Raw genomic sequence first — 21,680 nt, 5'->3', positions numbered from 1 at the left:
CCAGTGGTTGGCACACCATTTGAGAGGGTGGGCATCGACATCGTCGGTCCCCTTGATCCTCCCACGCCAGGTGGACATCAGTTCATCCTGGTTTTGGTAGATCATGCTACCAGGTACCCTGAGGCTATACCCTTTCGGACTGTTACTGCCAAGGTGGTTGCCCGGGCCCTCCTGGGCATTTTCACCCGAGTTGGATTCCCCAAGGAGGTTGTCTCTGACCGAGGATCCAACTTCATGTCTAGTTACATGAAAACCATGTGGAAAGAGTGTGGGGTAACCTACAAGTTCTCCACTTCTTACCACCCCAGACCAATGGTCTGGTTGAGAGGTTTAATAAAACTCTCAAGGGCATGCTAGGTGCTTTGAAAGAGCCCCTAAGGAGGAAATGGGATCTCCTCCTGCCATGCATGCTGTTTGCTTACAGGGAGGTACCTCAAGAGGGTGTTGGTTTCAGCCCCTTTGAGTTGCTCTTTGGACATCCCGTGAGGGGGCCCCTCGCCTTGATCAGAGAAGGCTTGGAAGCCTCCCCTCCCGGTCCCGCCAAGCAGGTGGGGGACTATGTGTTAGGCCTCAGACGGAGGATGACACAGATGATGGGACAAGCAACGGCGAATCTCAAGGCCAGCCAGGAATTGAACAAATACTGGCATGACCTTAAACCATCGCAAGTGGAGTGGACTCCGGGGCAGGAGGTCCTTGTGATGGAGCCTACCAAGCCTCGGGCATTGGCAGATAAATGGACTGGACCCTTCCGGATAGTCTCCAAGATGGGTGAGGTCAATTATCTGGTTGACATGGGAATCCCAGGGGTAGCCCCTCAAGTATTCCATGTTAATAGGCTCAAGCCGTTCCACAGGCAAGCAGAAGTCTCATGTCTCTTGCTGGCTTCAGAGCAAGAAGAGGATGAGAGTGAGCCCCTTCCTCATTTGCTGCATAGCATCCCTCAGGATGGCTCAGTGGAGGGAGTACAGCTCTCTCCAGATTTGACAACCGAGCAGCAGAGGGCCTGCAGGACTTTGCTCCAGCAGTATGCCTCTCTGTTTTCGCTGACGCCAGGCCTTACACCGTGGTGTAAGCACGAGATTGACACTGGTAGCAGCGTGCCTGTCAAGAGCAGGAGCTACCGAATGTCAGATACGGTTAAGAACCACATCCAGGCTGAGGTCGCCAAGATGTTGGATCTGGGTGTTATTGAACCCTCAACCAGTCCCTGGTCCAGTCCCGTGGTTCTTGTCCCCAAGGCAAGTTCCCAGGCCGGTACCAAGGATTGGAGGTTCTGTGTGGACTACCGAGGAGTCAATGCCGTCACTAAAACTGACGCGCACCCACTGCCCCGGGCTGATGAGCTCGTGGACACCATAGGTGCTGCCAAATTTGTGAGCACCTTTGACCTCACCTCAGGCTATTGGCAAATAGCTCTGACGGACCATGCCAAGGAAAAGACGGCGTTCTCTACACCAGAGGGACTCTACCAGTTTAGGGTCATGCCTTTTGGGTTGAAGAATGCCCCTGCCACCTTCCAGAGATTGGTCAATCATGCTCTCAGTGGGCTGGAAGCCTTTTGTGTGGCTTATTTAGACGACATTGCCGTCTACCGTTCCACTTGGGAAGAGCACTTGACACATCTGGGTAGAGTGTTGCAGGCCTTAAAGAGGGCTAACCTCACTATCAAGGCCACCAAGTGCCAGATAGCTCAGGGGAAAGTCATGTATCTTGGTCATGAGGTAGGAGGGGGTGAAATCCAACCTCTCCCCAGTAAGGTACAGGATGTACAGGACTGGGAGATTCCCACTACTCAAACCCAGGTGAGAGCCTTTTTGGGTCTCACGGGGTACTATCGCAATTTCATGGCGGACTATGGAACCATAGCTGCACCACTGACAGCTCTGACTTCACCCAAGCAGCCTAGGAAGGTCAATTGGACTGAAGACTGTCAGAGGGCCTTTAAAGGCTTGAAAGAAAGTCTGTGTTGGGCACCCGTGTTGTATGCGCCTAACTACAGCCGACCCCTTATCGTCCAGACGGATGCCTGCGACACCGGAATTGGAGCTGTCTTGTCCCAGTTAGATGACAAAGGGAGAGAACATCCTATCATATTCATCAGTAGACAACTCAAGGGTAGAGAACTTAGGTGGGCTACTGTTGAAAAGGAGTGTTTTAGTATAGTTTGGAGCCTTAGGCATTTTAGGCCCTACCTTACGGGGTCTACCTTCAAGGTCCAAATGGATCATAAGCCCCTAAAGTGGCTTATGCAGATGAAGGGTGAGAACCCGAAACTGCTCAGGTGGTCCATTAGCCTGCAAGGGCTAGACTTCACCATAGAGCACAGACCAGGGAAGAGTCACGATAATGCAGATGGCCTTTCCAGAAGGTATGTTGACTGTCTGGATGAGGGTGTCTATCCCGTGGGAGATTAGGCACCCTCCAGCTCAGTCTGGGGGGGGCCACTGTGATGCTGGAAATGCATCGGAGGGAGAGGGCCTCCGTATCCTTGTCCTTTACTGCTTTTTATCGTGTGTTCTGTCGTGTTTTCCGCGCAGGAGTTCATGTGGGACTCCTGGCGGTGCAGCCCTCTTTCTTTTGGTTTGGTGAATGGACCCGTGGGATACCCTTATGGCACCCATGGGTGGGGGTACAACCCTGTGACCCTAGTGTATGTTTTTGGGCACCTGTGGGTGGCCCACAGAGCAGGGTATGGGCTGGTGGCAGCTCCATGCTGAATTTGACAGGTGCGCGGAGTATCCTCCATTTTGGGATACCCCGGCCCTGCCATTGGGATCAGTTGATTCCTGATGGAAAACAAGATGGCCCCGGTGGCCTCTTGCTTTCTATTACCCATTACCTTGTTTTCCCAAAGTCCTGGGAAGCCCTGACTCTGTCCCTTCCCCCTGACTGGCTGTTGGATGGAAGTGCCATATATGGTGTTGTTGTGAAGGCCTAGTCAGACTAGCTGGAGCCTTCCCGGTGATGTATGTTGTGGGTACCTCCTGTGGGTGGGACCTGGGTGAGTAGAGTGTGTGACGAATATGCATTCTGTGTTGTGGGTGTCTAGTATCTAGTGGCTGACACAATGACTGAGACAACCCTGCCCGAAACCGGTATGAATGCAGCTTGGAGTGTTGAATGGCTCGGTACTTGTCACAATACACATAACTTGTTGTGAGTGTCTGGAGAGAAGTGAATGGCCTGAATACCTTGTGTGCCTGATTGGCTGCCTGCCTGCATGAATGCCCGTAGTCGTGATTGGATGCTTGAGTGTGACCCAGCGGAATGAATGGGAGATCAACAGTATTTCTGGGGACCTCTCACTGCTAGGAATTGTGTTCAGAAGCTGAAGTCCACTATGACGAGTAACTGGATTAACTGACGCTTGACCTTGAAGCCCTGCTGGACGAGAAGAATTGCTGTTGCTCTCCTTCACAATCTGAAAGCTGTTCTGCCTCCAAGGACTGACCCAGAGAGGACCTGGTAAGGCGCCCTCTTCCCGAGCTACAAGGGACCATCGTGCACAGCTGATCTTTGCCAACGCTCCCTGGTAGACAGACCTACGACAGGCTGCCGACCCGATACAGGGACTGCTGCGGAACTCCAAGGAGAAGCACTCGGACTGTTGTCAGCCACTGTCGACGACCGCCGTCACCGACCGGAGCCGCCGTGCTCCCGTTTGCCTAAGAACTTTCATTGATCATCGGACGCTCTCGTCTGCATCGGCATCCGCTTGTCTCCCGCTGGAGAAGGCCCGACCATCGACGCACTGAGGAGCATCCACCGGTGGGTTTCCCACCACCTACAGACCGCAGAGACGCCGACGACTCGACGCCCTTGCTGGGCCACAGTTCTTCATCATCTCTTTGCGGTCCAGAACTATTGTCATCGAGGAGCCCCGCACGCCTCTTCCTTGCATGACGCCAACGCTCTGTCGTCGACGAGCACCGCTAGGAACGAAGCGGCCACTTCCCTGCCATAGTTCACCCTGTTCACCGTCGGACGTTCGACGACCCGTGACTCCTGCCTTAAAGGGAGGGCACTCAAGAAGGGCCGTCGATTCCCTGACACCGAACGCCAAGTTCCCTGACACCGCTCGACGATCCGTGGCTCCCGCCTGAAAGGGAGGCCCTCAAGAAGGATCGGTCGGTGCATCGTCAGAGAACTCTACTCCACCAGGTACATTGGGGGGGTAAAACCTTAATAGGAAGAAGTAAGACTATCGGACAATACATGGACTGGGCTTGTGCTATATATCTTTATTTACAGGTTGCCCAGGTGGGGGGATCTCCACACAGAACTGTGCCTAGTGGTAGGGGTCAGCATTCTGCCTATTGTTTCAACCATCTTACGTTCCTTCCTATCTCTATTGCTGATTTACTCGTTATTGATCTGTGTGACATTTTAACCGTACAGTTGATGCACTTTAATGAGATTTGATAACATTAGTGGTACCACTCTAGACGTGTATATATTTATCATTATTGACTTCCAAGTACAAAATGCGTGATTGTGATCGTGTACATACCTTTGAATATTAATTATATAAAGACTGTGTTTTCAGTAATACAGTGTGTGGACATTCCTTTGTGGGGGTTCGGGGACTACACTGTACTTAAGAACCAGCCCGCATCACCTCCTGAGAAGCTAGGCCTTGATTGCTCGACCACATACCAATAATAGAGAATCTTGGCTGGGGTCCTCTGTGCCTCTCCTCTACCATATAGAGAGCGGAAGTACAGACACCCCCTACCGGTTTTTACACCTAAAGATAGATACGAAACACTCACAAAACGTGGCAACTCTAGGAGCAGCAACGCACTTCTCCAAAGGACGACGCTCATGAAGCACAGCTGGTTCCTGAAGGGGCGGGGCCAATCCTGCCGAAGACCTTGAAAGCATGAACCGTTGCTCTGTGGAATAGCAGCCATCTTGCTAGAACTTTGTTGTACACACAAAACACGTCGCCAGCGATGCCAAAGGGACCATCTACGGCGACAACCCATAACAACACGAAAGTAATAAAGAAGACGGAAGTACACTGACGTAATGACGTGTATGTCTTAAAGGCAGAATGAACTGCCAATAGAATTAAATAGCCGATGCCTCGGCCCATCATTGCAAACAAATGCAGCATGTAGGGTTAAACATGGACGTTACGTGTATTACGGTCTGCCGATATGCACAAACATTTAAAATACGTGAGGGCAATGACAAAGTGCCAGATGTATCGTAAGGGCAAAGTATATTACCAAGTAATTTAGATGGCCTATTCCTGAGCCTCTCGCATATCAATAAATAGAATATGGAAAACGGGAATTCAATCATGTACCAATGAGTATGTCAAGAAAAAACCGGCAACATCACTCCCTCATTATTTAAAAAGAACATGACTTCCCAAAGCTCACATGTGTCCAAAAAATAGACATGGCCAAGTCACACTGTGGTAGACTGGAACTGAAAACATGACAACAATAAAATAATTAATAAATGAAAAGGCACACCAGGTTGGAAGAAACAATCATCCTACTGTCGGATTGCACAAGAAATGGGCGGTTGTTTGTCAAAGTGGTGCCATCCCTGGCAGTCAGTGTTTGCAAAGTAAAATTTGAGAAAACAAATAGGACAGTAGATGAAAGAAAACCTGAAAGAAGCAGTAGATATATACATCTTAAAAGAGAGACCATATGTGTCAGAGGAATACTCTAACAGCAGAACATAATTTACAAGTTGAGCGCAGAAATAACAAATGACAATAATGTTAATGCTCTATTGTGTATTAAAGTCCCAAGATTCAAATGTATTTTCTGAGTATGCCCGCTGAATTGGTTCTCGCAAATAGTTTCTTTTAGTTTAAGGAGACATACTTTGTACAAAGTAAAGGAACTGCCATGGGCTGTACTTTCACCCTCAATTTGGCAATCATTTTAATGCATTGCTAGAAGAAAACAAAGTCTTGAATAACATCAGTCCATTTCTCAAACAGATCAAACTATACCGCAGGTATATAGATGAAATCTTACTGTTCTGGGAGGGTAATGCTGACGCATTGCTCTTGTTTGTGGTTTGGCTTAATCGGGACGATCCAAATATACATTTCACTTTTGATATTCGACCTCGAGAATCTCATTTCTAGACCTGTCTATCTATAATGAATCTGGTTTCCTATAGACAGAACTGTATAGGAAACCCACTGAAAGAACCACCACGTTACAATTTGATAGTCAACACCCCAAAAGCCTGTTACGTAACCTTCCATACTGTTTTTACGGCTATGCCGTAGTTGACTAACCGCAAATTTTAAGAAGCCCGCTGACATGTTGGAAAGTAGGCTTCTCCAATGAGGGTATCCTAAAAAATGTATAAAACATTCCAGAAAGAGAGTACGGTACATCAATCGAGAATTACTTCTTTGTTCTAATGCCAGACCTGCTGACCAAGATCAAATGGTATGTGTGTCCACTTTTTGCTAGCATAGTAACACTATTAAGGCTATCATTTTGAAGAACTGGAGAATTCTCAATACAACAGGGATTAGACTGCAAAAACTGTTGTTTGCGTTTAAAAAAGGTAAAGATTTGAGACAGAAATTGACTTCCCCTAGTCGACTTCCCCTTAAATGCATCACTATTAGAGATACTAATCTGAATTTGGTAATGGGCCATTATCCTTGCACTTCATGTGTAGCATGTAAGTATAAAAAAAAATGACTGCTTTCACTTGTGAAGGAAAGACCTGGGACCTGCGCACTTTTACTACGTGTAAAAGCAAAAATGTTATTTACGTGGTCCAATGCCTGTGTCAAATGCTATATATTAGAAAAACCTCAAGAGAGGTACATGTGCGCATCAACGAGCATCGTTCCAAAATCAGAACATAGAATTTGAATGCACTGATGGTCCTCCATTTTGTTGAGATGGGCCACAGTGTTGAACATCTGACGTGGTTCTGTTTGGAAAAAATTGGCACAACCAGTACTGTTCAAACATCTAACAGATTGGCATATAAGGAACAATTGTGGATCTCCAACTTGAAGACACTAGACAAAGGTCTTAATACATTATAATCTTGGGACTTTAATTCACAATAGAGCATTAACATTATTGTCATTTGTTCTTTATTTCTGCGCTCCACATGTAAAGTATGTTCGGCTGTTACAGTATAGGCATATATATCCATATATTCAGCCCTTGGCTGTACAGGTTAGTTTTCTTATTTAGTATTGTTTGTATCCCCTCTGTTAGGGGCGTTTAGTCGCAACATTAATTGTTTTTTTCCCAGAGCGATATCTGTAGCACTTTGGTTGGTGGAGTTTAGTGACACTATGGCTGAATCAGATACTATCTCCTCACAGAGGCACAAATTGCAGAATTAATTGAGGGCCCTTCATTTTTTTTAAATCTACAACTTTCTAATCAAGATAACAGCACCTCAAGTGAAGCTCTACTAAAAGAAACAATTCCGTACATAAATGCACGGGCATGTACTGAAAGAATAATTAATATCAAGTATTAATACCACAAGGACTGCAAGTCAAGATTATTCCTTGTCTCGTTTTAGATGACACGGAATATAAAGTTGCATTTAGTCAGGTGGCAACTAAATGAAGCAACAATCTGTTAGTACTAACGATAACTACAGCCCAAAGAGTGAGTCACAAAATTACAGAAACATTAGTTGAGCAAGAAAAATCTTTTCTTCTTGAAGTATTGATAACTGAAGCAAAACAGAAACTTGAACAGATAGAGAAATCATTTAAAGAATTTAAAAACATAACTATCGAAAAAAAAGACAAACAAATTTATAAAAGACATATCTTTGTTCAAAAAGGAATTGCTAAAATACAGAATCTGCATCGGACCCCGAGTCACTTTGGGAGGCCTACAAAGCAGTACTGAGGGGTGAACTCATTTCATGGACGACTGCACACAGAAAACAACATCTACTCAAGATACACGAAGCAGAACATGAGGTAAAACAGGTAGAAGAATCACACATAACCCAAGACACGCCCGGTACGAACTGTGCCTTACTCATAGGACAGAAACAGCTGCAAAACACAGCACTAGACAACGCCAGGCACACACACACAGCAATACGGGCACAAATATATGAAACGGGTGACAAAGCCGGTAAAATGCTGGCATGGCTGGAGCGCAGGGAGCAGGGATGCAGCCATGTCCGGCAGCTAAGGAGAGGGGACACAAGCCCTCTAGTATCGGATCGAGACATAGCACAGGGTTTTGCAGATTACTACGCTGAACTTCATAAGACTCCCACCACCCGTGCAAACACCTCGATCATAGAGGAAATTAATTTCCCCACTTTGAACACAGCACAACAAGAGTTGCTGGAGAGGGATATCACGGAGGAGGAGGAGCTGAACGCCATGTCTGGCCTCCAGGCTGGCAAAGCCCCAAGCCCAAATGGCTTCCCGATCGAGTTGTGGCGTAAGGTGGGAACCAACACAATTGCTCCACACCTACTGTAAATGTACCAATATGCAAAGACACGGGGCATCCTCTCTCCAGATCTGAGAGAAGCCACAATAATAGTATTACCCAAACCGGACAAACCCCCTGAAAACTGCCGCTCATACAGACCCATTTCACTTATAAACAGCGAAACCAAAATACTAGCAAAGATACTGGCAGACCGACTGCAGCAGGTTATCCCCTCCCTAGTCCACCCTGACCAATGTGGCTTCATGCCCCAGAGATCGACGTGCATGAACCTTTATAGATTGCATTCAGCCCTGGAAAGAGCAGACAGCATACAAGGCCCACTAGCCTTGTTAGCAATAGACTTCGAAAAGGCCTTTGACTCGGTGCAATGGGAGGCTATCTGGGACATAATGAGGCACATTGGCATTGGTGCGAACTTTATGAGCTGTGTGCAACTACTATACAAATGCCCCATTGCCAGAACCAAGGTCAATGGATGGCAATCGGACCCCTTCAGTCTGGGCAGAGGCACAAGACAGGGCTTCCCCCTGTCAGCGATGATCTTCTCAATCGCCATCGAACCTCTGGCCATTCTCCTACGAAACACACCACTGTGGGAGGGCTTCTGGTGGTCAGAGACATGGGAGGACAGAGTTTCACTCTACACGGATGACCTACTCATCTACTTGAAAGACCCACGTAACTCCTGCCATAGGGTCACACAAATGCTGAAGAGATACGGAGCCTTCAGTGGTCTACGCGTGAACTGGCTCAAATCCATCTTGTTTCCCATAGGCAGCATGGCAGCCACAGAACCCGCAGACTGCCCCTACCAAATTGTAACAGATCAATTCAAATACCTTGGTGTAACAATCACGAAGCACCTCACAGACTACACAGCATTGAATCTCCACCCAATTGTGACAAGATTCCCAGAGGATACTCGCCACTGGATCTCTCTGCCACTGACGCTGTTGGGCAGAGCTGCTCAGTTCAAAAGGATTGCCCGCCCCAAGTTTCTGTACATCCTGCAAAATGCACCGCTGCACATCCCACATCATGAATTTCTCAAAATCGATCGCATCCTTCGGAAATTACTTTGGTGTGGGGGCCATCCACGGATAGCTCTCTCCACACTCCAGAGGTCCATCTGGGAAGGTGGGATTGGGCTGCCCAGGCTGCAAACTACTGGGCCAGCCAGATGGCAGTGGTGAATGAAAAGCTCAGTGGAGATAGGAACCTGCTGCACATCAGACGGATCTATATTAATGGCATAACAATACCCCTGGAACTCCTGTACTGCGGCCTGGGACGCACACCAAACCCTGACATGGAAACGCATGTCAGGTGAATCTGGCCGGAAGCACATCGACACGTGGGGTGGGACACGAAACGAACACTGGCCCAAACCCTGTGGAACAACAGCCTTCTCCCCGAAATACAAAAATTGCCCAAATGGCCCACCTGGACCCAGTTTGGTATCACCAAAGTCAGAGACGTGCTGTGGGAGGACAAACTGGCCCCTTTTGAAACTCTGCGGTCTGAATTTGCCCTCCCAGTTGCCGAGAGATACCATTACACCCAATTGAAACATGCACTGCATACCCACCGGCAGATTATCAGAGACATAACAGAATGCACCCCGCTAGAGCGCAACATAGTCCAGGACCAAATAAAACAAAAAATCACTTCAACTGTGTACAGCGTGATCACATCTTTCGCCACGCCTGAACTGATCAGCCTGAAAGCCAAATGGGAACAGGACGTGGGACAACTACAGCCAGAGGACTGGACAGAGGCGCTTATGTACCCCCAGGAAGTAACCATTTCGTCAAAGCTCCGTCTGATCCAATTGAAGATCCTGCACCGCACATACTATCCAAGGGTGGCACTCTTCCGATGGGGTAGAGCCTCAGACCCGAGATGCCTATGCTGCAAACGTGAGGAAGGAACTTTCTTCCATATCAAATGGAAATGCGACAAGATACAGCAAGTATGGCGGAAATGCTGTGGTAAACCAATACACAGGGGACCAAAACGGCTCCTACTAGGAATCTCCGACGTATGTGATCTGTCCCGATATGAAAAACTGCTCTGGTCAACCGCTACATCAGTACTCGGAAGGAATATCGCGCCGCTATGGGTATCGGAGAGCACGCCAAGCTACGACCAATGGGTCACGGACGTGGACATTTGTGCAATAATTGAACACAGGGTGTATGCGGCAAGGGGATTCCCGCAAAAAGCGAGCAAAATATGCCAGAGTTGGGAGGATGACAATTGAACTCCCGACAAGATTGCACAAGCAATATGTACTAGATGGGTGGCGATGGGATAGCGGGCCCGATATGAACATTTGTTCCATGAGATCCCTCGCTAAAGACTTGATGGTCCGAGGGGCTATGGCCCCATCCCCCTTTCCTTTCCCCCGTTGTTATGTTCCCTCCCTGCAATGCAAAGTGTTATTTGTAATGTTGATGCATGTTAAAAATCAAATACATTTTTTTATTTAAAAAAAAAAATGAACTGGTATATCTGTACTTAGCAGATGACTTCAGTTACCAAACATTTTGGAAACAGAATGGTGGCCCGACCACTGGTATGGGTAGAAGGAAATGGGTCACGTTTTCTGACACCTCCTCGAGTAACTCAGGCAATGAGGACGCATCTACATCAAATATGGGAGACCATCCTTTTCGAGAGAGGGGCGGTCGCAGAGGTTGCAGAAATGTTCAACCAGGCAGAGCAACCCGCAACATGCAGGTGCAGAATGCTCCCTGCCAGGGTTAGGTTATCGGGACTTCCAGACACACAATCAATCGCCCTTAATCAAGCTGTGCACTAGGACCCCAACCGGCCCATAAAGCTGGGGGTTTCCCAATAGCACTTTAAGATGAGGCAGCAGCACCCGTGAGATGGATGGGGATGCAGATTAATACTCTAGCATCAAATCAATAATGACAACTCAATGGTTTGTCAAAGGGAGTCCGTTTCATGACAAGTACAAAAAACGGGGAGTTAATGAACATCATCTATTGCTTGATCTTCCTTCTTGCTTCAACAACTCCAACGAACTTCATGAAAAACACATCATTTATACTAAAAACCCATCATCACTGACGTGTAATGCTTAAAATGTAGTATGCAATTCTTTTGGTTATAGGAAGGTAACTTTAATATAGGTACTATATCTGTATATGGTAACAGAGTGGGGGGATTGAATAAACAGTTTCAGGTGGGGCATCTAAGCCCTTTCTTCAAAATGGCTACTGTGGACGTCACTAAAAGTGACATCTCATTGGTTCTACTAACTATAGGACCATAGATTACTTGGTCCACTATGATTGGTTTGGCACCAACCCCACTCATATTTTTCCACTAGCTTAGCAGCATGCAGAATAGCCGGCCAGGTGCAGGGTGCTTGCCTGCTCCCCAGCCTTCCTCCAATTATTGCTACAATCAATCATTGAGGTGGTCATGTGTCAATTGTTTCTTTGTGGTTGGCCTTGAGACTGCATCTCTGTCTGGAAAAGTTCAGATAAAGGCCACGCGTAGGTGTGAAAGTGTCATCTCTTCTCGCTTGGCTGGTCACGTGATTCAGACACTGTGAAATCGTCTCATTATCCATGCAATTGGGGTATTTGATTTAGTTTTGCCCACCACCTCCCTTCTGTGGCTTATCTTGACCTCTCTGAACAGGATACTCTGTACTTTGCTTCATTAATTGTATCTACTGTTGGTCTATTTCAGCCGATATGACCTTCGCTTCTTGGCATGATTTGCATGCGTCTGAGTTTCTCTCTGTTTTTAGTTTTTTGATTTACGTGCTGAGGGGATCCTCTCCTGAGACCTTTAGTAACCTTTGGTTGATTCTGCTATTGTGCATAGTGGAAGTATACTTATATAAAGGGCTCCTTTTTGAGGTAGATATGTACAGGTGGCGCTTGTCGCAATCTATCTTACTACTAAGCATAGAAAGCTGCATGATTTTCTTAGGCTTCTTGCGGTTCCAAGCATATGTACACGGGTAAACTGGCTGCATCTCTTCATCACACCCATGGCGTAAGCTTCTTACCAAGGACATCACTCATTTCACTTTAAACTCAGGATGTCACTTATCCATGGTGTTTCATCTCTTTTCGTCATTCGCAGGTCGTCATATCTTCTATATGTGCATCAGTCCGGGTTCTTGTGAAGTCACCATTCGTCTTCCTTCAGTATCTTTTTAGCTTCTTCAGTGACTGTGCTCTGACATTCTTCATTTTGTTTTATTTGCCGATATGGATTTCTCAATGGATACTTGACTGTCCATGTTTTCTTAGGCATCGGTACTTCAAATGGTACTGTTCTTTTGATAGGCACTGGACAGAATCTCACTGCGGCTCTCTGCTGGTTTATTTGCTCATCATACGTCACATATTTTGGCGTGAAAGTTCCTAGTACTTCAAAATGAACAATTTGAGTGTGGGTCATACTTCTTCTTTTGTATCCATCTTTGCTGCATCCTTTTGATCAATTTTTTCTTCATCTCCTTCCTTGGTCCATTGTTCCTTCATCTAGGTCCACACATGAAGGTCTGAAGAAATGTCTCTTTGGGGTCCATATTTTTATGACTCCCTTCAAGCTTCCTGCTGTTCTCACGTGTTCATCTTTGTTCCGGTGGGCAGTCATAATGTCGACAGTCAAAATGTCGACAGTCAAAATTTCGAAAAAGAAATGTCGAAAAAAATAATGTCGACAAACAATAATGTCGATATTTTTTCGATATTTTTTCGAAATTTTGTATTTATTGTATGAATAAATAAATAAATATATATAACTAAGATGTGTTGAGTATGAGGGGTGTGGGGGGGTGGCAGAGGGTCTTGGGTGAGAGGGGGTTGGGGGGGACCCCCCCAATAGTAAATGATACTCTTTTTGGTTATTTATTTATTGAAAAAATAAATAAATAAATAAATATATAATTAGAATGTGTTGAGTATGAGGGGTGGGAGGGTGGTGGTGGGGGGTGTGGGGGGGTGGCAGGGGGGTGTTGGGTGAGGTGTTGATAGTTCTAAGTGACATTTTTTTGTCGACATTTTTTTTTCTAAAAAATGACTTTTTACATTATAAGTATAGGATGTCGACATTATTGTTTTCGAAAAAAAAAAATTGACATTTTTGTTTGTCGACATTTTTTTTTCGGCATTATGACTATAAACCCTTTGTTCCATGTCATTAGTTGACATTGTCCATTTGCACTGCAGTAAATCCATCTTCCCACATAGTTTCTGTGTTTCCTTGGATACCGAAACGTGTTTGTTTGTTTGTTTGTTTGTTTTATTATTTGTAATGTGCGAGAAAACCCTAAGGTAACAGGGCGCAGCCTTTACATGAATTTGCGAAGCTTAGTTACAACAAACATAATATATACAAAGCACAGTACCAATGTGTAACAGAAATATATACATATATACAGGTAGGCACAGGTGGTTACAGTATGTGCAAATAGCAGGAGCAGGATAAATTTGGCAACAAGGAGTGATTGAACCTACGTTTTCAACCATAAAACAATCTTGGTTCGGAGGTTTTGATAGGGCATGTCCATTCTAAGGGTTGGCGGTAAGGAGTTCCACAGTTTAGCTGCTTTCACCAGGAAACTGTTGCCACCTATTGTAGCACATTTGAAGTTGGGGACAGAGTGGCAGTCTTTGTAAGCTGTTCTTGTTGGTCTCAGGGAGGACTGTCTATGAAATCTGTCAATCAAGTAGATCAGGGCAGCGTTGTTAAGGGATTTATGAGTAAGAGATGCCGTTTTTAGCATTTTTGTCTTTGATGGAAAGCCATATATTCTGTTGGCTATGTCCTGTGATATGCTCTCTTCTAGGGATGGTCAGAGCTGCACTAAGAGCATTGTTTTGAAGGGTCTGGAGTTTGCTAGTGGTAGCCTTGGAAGACCCTAGATAGAGAGCGTTGCAGTAGTCCAGACGGGATAGTATGAGGGCTCTAGCAAGGGTAAGGCAACTGAAGTCGGACAGAAAGGGTTTGGCTGCACGGATCAATTTGCACGTGTACGCCGTAGAGGAGGCTAGGGAATTCACCTGTCTGTTGAAAGAGAGGTTAGAATCCAAGTAAAAGCCCAGTGTTTTAACCTCTTGCCCTACCTTGATGCTATTGTTATAAATCGTGAAGGAACAGTAGGCAGGGCCTAATTTCTTTAAGCTGGTGGAAGTGCCTAGGATGATAAATTCAGTTTTATCATCATTCAGGGATAGACCATGTGTGGCCATCCATGCCTGGATGATGATTTACACTCTATTCACCAAGGCCAAATCCTTTCCATAATCTCCAGAAAGCGGAAGGAGGATCTGGGTATCATCTGCGTAGTTAGTGTAGGTGATACCAAGATGATCCAAATCATCAAAAAGGGGCTTAGTAAAAATATTGTACTATGTGGGGGAGACACAAGAACCCTGTGGCACACCGCAAGTGATAGACGTGGGGTCTGCTGCAGCTGTGGGTGAGAAGACCCTCATGGTTCTGCCGTTGAGGAATGATTTAATCCAAGTGATAGCCTCAACGGAGAAGTGAGCTGATGTGTGGAGGTGTGTGCATAGGACAGAGTGATCGACCAGGTCGAAAGCTGCAGAGAGGTCAAGGAGGAGGAGTAAGGCGGCTTGGCCATTGTCTATGAGTTTATCAATCTGTGCTTTAAGGCCAATGAGAGCAGTTTCAGTCCCATGTTGGGGGTGGAATCCTGATTGTCTGGCTCCTAGGAGATGATGTACTTCCAGGTACTTCTGTATTTGTACATAAGCGACCTTGTCCAGGATATTTAGTAAGAATGGTATGGTTGTTATGGGTCTGTAATTTGTAGGCGTGGTTGGATCCAGTGTAGGTTTTTTTAGTAATGGGAGTACCCAGGATTGTTTTAGATTGGTGAGGATAGAGCTGGTAGAAAAGGAGGCATTAATTAGTGATCAACTTGGTTCCTTCTGGCATTAAGGAGGAGGCATTAATTAATGATCAACTTGGTTCCTTCTGGCGCATGAATGCTAGCTTTCACAAAGTCTCTTATTTCTTCATCGGTCAGGTCTTTGGGCTTCCATCCTGGTTCGACATCAATCATGATCTTCATCCCTATGGCTTTTTTGGCAATTTTCTGGCACTGAGAGATTATTATCTTGATAACACAGAATCGAGCACTATCATCACTAGCAGGGCTCCTGGGAATTTGAATGCATCTGCCATCCATTGTGGAACCCATGAAAATAGTGCTCCAAACCAACTGCATCATCCACTTCGTCAGTTTCATCAATCATTTGGTTCTGTAGTTTTGTCAGCATACCTATGGCCTCTGTCAACGTTCCATTTTCTTCGTCGTGAGAAGGTGTAAATGTGCAACATGATTCTCCAATTTCTGCACAAACACCTCCATCCATAGCTGTGATCAGGTCAAGGACATATCTGTTCTGGAGAGTCATTAGTCGGATTGCCCTTAGCTCTTTTTTGATTGTGTTGAATCCTTTTATGGTCGTGTTGATGGTTTGCAGTAACTCCCATCTGGTTATCTGCAACCATTTAGTATTTGCTCCAGCTTGAACTTGTGGCATAAAAAGTGTTGTGAACACTGATGAGGTCAGGCTGAACAGTCTGTGTTCATATGGGATTGCATGAAAAGCTTCTTCTGATTTAGCCGAAAAGTTATTCTCTCTCTTTATTCAATTCATCAGTTCCACAGATCTTCTCTTCCTCAGGTGAGCGTCTGTTTTAGGGAAGCTGTCAATATTCAGATCACTTTTTGGAATCATCAATGCTGGAACATGGGCATTCACTATTGTGCATATACATACACCAGTTTCTCGGCAGTCTGATATATGCTTTGGATCCACACGCCCAATAATGATCCATGATCACTGCGGTACCACAGGACACACATTCCTGGAGCATCAAAAACCGTCCACAGTTTTGACGAGTTCTCCCGCATTTCTTTTGTGCCATTATTCCTGAAGCAGAATTTTGGGCTTTCCAATGCCACTATCTGAAAGGGTTCTCCCCTGTCTTCGACCCGTGTCAGTAATTTAGCAAGTTTTTCCCATAATGGCTTGCATCCATTTTGCACTATGTTGATGGTGGGCTCGTAGTGACCGAAGACCATCCATCCTCTGCAGATCACCACTCCTTTTCCCCATCCGTCTGGTGAAAGCACTGTTTCCCAAAATTTCATTCGGCCTCTGTTCTTCCATTTTCTGGCTTCTTCTGGAGTTTTTCCTTGGATGTTTAGATTTTGATTTGCCTCTCCTCTGATCTCTGCTCCTTTAACTCCAGGCTTCTTGTATCTGATTACAATGTGCTTTGTCTTTCCATTGTTCCTTGTCTTTATGTCCTGGACATAATTGTCTTCATTTGGATCAGTTGCTTCAGTTGCCCATTTCAGTGAGGCATCACTTCCCATGAACTGGCCTCTGGTCTTGCACATTGCTAAGTGTGATAGAAAGTGTGCTGTCTGGACATCAATTTCTACAGCTACAAAGATCTTTGATTTCCCCATGCTGTAAGGTAGGAGTGCACAAACAAAGCATTCCTCCTCTGAATTCTGTCTTCCAACTGCTTTCATATGCTGGTACCATATGCTATTTCCCAAGTGTGCTGTGCTGTCCAAGTAGTCATTTAGTTCACTGTCAACTCCTTGTATGCTTCTCTTGATTCTCAAGGTTTTCATGTAGTTTGCTCTAACTAAGTCTTTGAACACCTCTGCATGGCTTCTTCTTGCCGGAGGATTCTCAGGTACCTCAATCCATGGTGCAGGCCTCTTCATCTGCACCAATTGAGTAGGCAAAAGTCTGGCACTTCTTTCTTTTTCCTCTTGCCTTTTCCTGGCTCTGGCTATGGACGGCCATATTGATTCTGCTATCATCTGTGCTCGTGAGATTTTGTCTGAGTTTGCACCTGCCCTTTTAAGTATTGGATCAGGGGTGCTTATCAATGCTGTCTCAGTTGGCTTCTTCTCCAACTCCTTGTCATGACCCGGCGAAATTGCCCCTTCTGGACCTTATGGTCATTGTCACGAAGGGCTTGTACTCTTTGTTCCTCCCAACATGGCCGTACCAAGCTCCGTGCTACGCACTAGCTTTCACGTCGTAGCGCATACTATAAATTGGTCATGCCCCTGCGGGTCCGTGCGTCTCAACGCTATCTTCGATAGTGACCCGACGTGTGTTTGCTCTCTACTTTTGCTTCCTTGATCCTCATTCTTCCTTCCTTGCCTTTTTTCCTGTTCCTGGACTTCCCCCCTACATTGCTTGTTTATCGCTAATCCTGGACACCCTGGAACCACGAACTTCCCGGAACTCTGAATGCGCTCTGCAACCTGACGAGGCTCGGGCGAGCCTATTCAAGACCCGAACCACCCACAGGAAGAGTCCTGCGACCGAACAAGGGAGATCCCGATCACAGATGAGACGGGGGGAGATTTATGACAGTTTGAGACGCCGAACGATCAATACGGATTCTACCATGGAGAATGCTATTCAGGACCTGATGCGCGGAATGCAAGAACTTTCCACAGAGATGCAGAATATAAAAGCCGAGAATGCGGCGCTAAAACAGCTCGTCTTGTCACGCGACTCCGCGAACAAGGACAGCGTAATATTGGGAGGAGTGGTTGATAAATACGACGGTTCAACAAAGACCTTACGTGGATTCCTGGATTCTTGTTTGGTACATTTTACCTTCAAGCCCTACTATTTCACAACTCCTAGGGCTAAAGTGGGCTTCATAATATCGCATCTTTCCGGTAATGCCCTTACATGGGCCACTCCATTACTCAATTCAGGAAATGCTCTCCTGGATGATTATGAAGGGTTCATCGCAGAACTCTAGACCATGTTCAAACGATCAGAGCTGGTTCACAGTGCTCAAGAAAAGCTACTTGACTTCCAACAAGGATCCCAAGACATGTTGACCTATGTTACCAGATTCAAACAGCTAGCCAAAGAGGCGGACTGGCCCCTGGAAGCCAGTTTTACTTTGTTTTGCAGAGGTCTAAATGAAGAGATTAAGGACGAGCTAGCCAGGGTGGCATGTCCTAGTTCATTCCAGGCCCTCCTAAATAGACTTTAGAATCCAAGAAAGAAAGGCCGAAAAGAAAAAGAATAAAGTATCAATTCAAAGACACTCCCTAGAGAATACTACAAGGACATAATCTGCCAAGAGTCCGAGCACTGATTCTGAACCCATGCAACTTGGAGCCTTTCGTCGGCCAATTTCCCCGCAGGAAAGGTTAAGAAGAATACACACAGGCTTATGTATGTATTGTGCCTCGGATAAACATCTAGTTAAAGAATGTCCTCTGGCTCCTCCCCGACGCTCGGGAAATGCCAGCTCATGATCCTAAATGGAACAAGGTTTCGGGAGAGCGATGTTTGCTCCACATCAATTCCATCCTTGAACTCTCCTGGACAAAACAAATTGGTGATATTACAGGCCTTTTTATCGCCATCCAAGGACAAGGTCTACCCCATACTGGCCTTGGTGGATTGCGGAGCAATGGGAGTCTTCATTGATCAAGATTGGGTCAGAAGTCATAACATTCCGTATGAAGCAAAACGTTTTTCACAGCCAGTGGAAGCGATTGACGGAAGACCTCTTTCCTCAGGACCCATAAGTCTGCAAACAAGGGAGATCCATCTTTCCATAAATCATCATCAAGAAGGAATTGTGTTTGACATTATAAAATCAGCCCATTACCCCTTGGTTTTGTTCATGCCCTGGTTACAAAGGCACAATCCATATATCAACTGGACGGCCGGATCCTTATTCCTGGGCTCGGAGTTCTGTATGAACCATTGTTTAAACTTGGATACCTCAGTCACAGCCCCTAAAAGTCCACCAAGGTGTCCGTAGACACCACTCATGGTTTCCATTATTGTACAAGTTCCAGAGATCTATCAAGGGTATGCTGATGTATTCTCTACTGCCATCGTTCAAGCCTTACCTCCACATAGACCCGAAGACTCTGCCATAGATACTGAACCCTCAGCAGTGATTCCCTTTGGCAGGATGTTTATCCTTTCAGAACCAGAAAAGAGAGCCCTCCGGGAATACCTAGACACTAATCTTGAGAATGGCACCATAAGACCTTCAAAATCACCAGCTGGTGCTTCATTGTTCTTCGTTCCTAAAAAGGATACCAAAGAGCTCAGACCTTGCCTGGACTATCGGGGCCTAAATCAACACACCCTGAAAGGCAGATACCCACTACCCCTGATCTCGGATATCCTTGAAGCTGTGAGAGGTGCAGTGATATTCACGAAACTGGATCTCCGAGGTGCTTACCATTTGATCCGTATCCGGGAAGGAGACGAAAGGAAAACAGCCTTTAGAACACCCTTTGGTCACTTTGAATACCTAGTCATGCCCTTTGGTCTGACTAAGGCTCCCGCAGTCTTCCAGCGTTTTATGGATAGGGTGTTCTCTGACATGTTATTTCTCAATGTTATAGTCTACCTGGATGACATATTGATCTTCTCAAAGGATTCCTTGAAACATGAAGAACATGTAAAGGCAGTACTTCAACGTCTCTGTGAAAATCAACTCTTAGCCAAACCAGAAAAATGTTTGTTTCATGCTACATCAGTTCACTATCTGGGGTTTGTCCTTAGTTCAGAAGGAATTAGTATGGATCCTTCAAAGGTGAAGACCATCATGGTAACCATTGACTTGTTCACTCATCTAGCTCATTTTACACCATTGTATAAACTACCATCTTCCTAAGAACTTGCTGGAACATATTTTTCGTCTTCATGGCCTCCCTTCCAAGATTATTTCGGATCGGGGACCTCAACATATTTCACAATTCTGGAAAAATCTCTGTTGTGTTCTAGGAATCCAACGTGCCCTTTCTTCAGGCTATCATCCACAAACCAATGGGGCAACGGAACGAGTAAACCAAACCCTGGAACAATATCTTCGTTGTTTTGCCACCAAGGTTCAAGACGATTGGTCTCTCCTTATACCTTTAGCCGAATTCTCCTACAATAACTCAGATCATTCAGCTCTCAAGATCAGCCCTTTCTATTGCCGTCAAGGTTATCATCCGTCTGTTTTCCCATCAGTTCTTCCAGAATCTACTCCGGTACCTACCCTTGACTCTTGGATTCAGACGCTGATCGACCTACAAAGAGAGGCCAAGGATCAGATAGAACAGGCCCAGACTCGAACCAAAAGATATGCGGACTCTAAGAGAAGACCATCACCTTCCTATTCAGTTGGCGATCAAGTCTGGCTAGCCTCGAAACTGTTACCTCGACATCTACGACCAAACAAATTGGCTCCTCGCTATTATGGTCCATTTTCTATAAAGGAGATCATCAATCCTGTCACCTTCCGACTTAAGCTCCCGGATTCCTGGAAGAAGATACATCCAGTCTTCCATACTTCCCTGTTGAAACCCTACATTAGTTCTACTCGAAAACCCTTCAAACCCACACCTGTTGTTGTGGACGACCAGTTGGAATATGAGGTGTCCAGGATATGTGATTCCAGATATAGAAAGGGTCGATTACAATATCTGGTCGAGTGGAAAGGCTACCCCCCTAGCGAGAGAACTTGGGAACCAGTTTCTAATTTAAAGACCCCTCGTTTGCTCAGAAGATTCCATCTTATTCACCCAAGCAAGCCTGGAGGAACCAGTCTTCGGAGGGGGCATGCTGTCATGACCCGGCGAAATTGCCCCTTCTGGACCTCATGGTCATTGTCACGAAGGGCTTGTTCTCCTTGTTCCTCCCAACATGGCCGTACCAAGCTCTGTGCTACGCACTAGCTTTCACGTCGTAGCACGTACTATAAATTGGTCACGCCCCTACGGGTCCGCGCGTCTCAACGCTATCTTCGATAGTGACCCGACGTGTGTTTGCTCTTTACTTTTGCTTCCTTGATCCTCATTCTTCCTTCCTTGCCTTTTTTCCTGTTCCTGGACTTCCCCCCTACATTGCTTGTTTATCGCTAATCCTGGACACCCTGGAACCACGAACTTCCCGGAACTCTGAACGCGCTCTGCAACCTGACGAGGCTTGGGCGAGCCTATTCAAGACCCGAACCACCCACAGGAAGAGTCCTGCGGCCGAACAAGGGAGATCCCGATCACAGGTGAGACAGGCGGAGATTTATGACACTCCTTTTGTTTCTTTAACAGTTCATCTTTCTCCATTTGTCCTTTCATTTCACTTGTAGGATAGCTTCTCATTGTTGGCTGTCCAAACTTCTCCCCTT

This window comes from Ambystoma mexicanum, chromosome 10 (assembly GCF_040938575.1).
Source record: "Ambystoma mexicanum isolate Mex_15411 chromosome 10, UKY_AmexF1_1, whole genome shotgun sequence".
NCBI lineage: Eukaryota > Metazoa > Chordata > Amphibia > Caudata > Ambystomatidae > Ambystoma > Ambystoma mexicanum.
Note: the sequence above shows the minus strand (reverse complement) of the source record.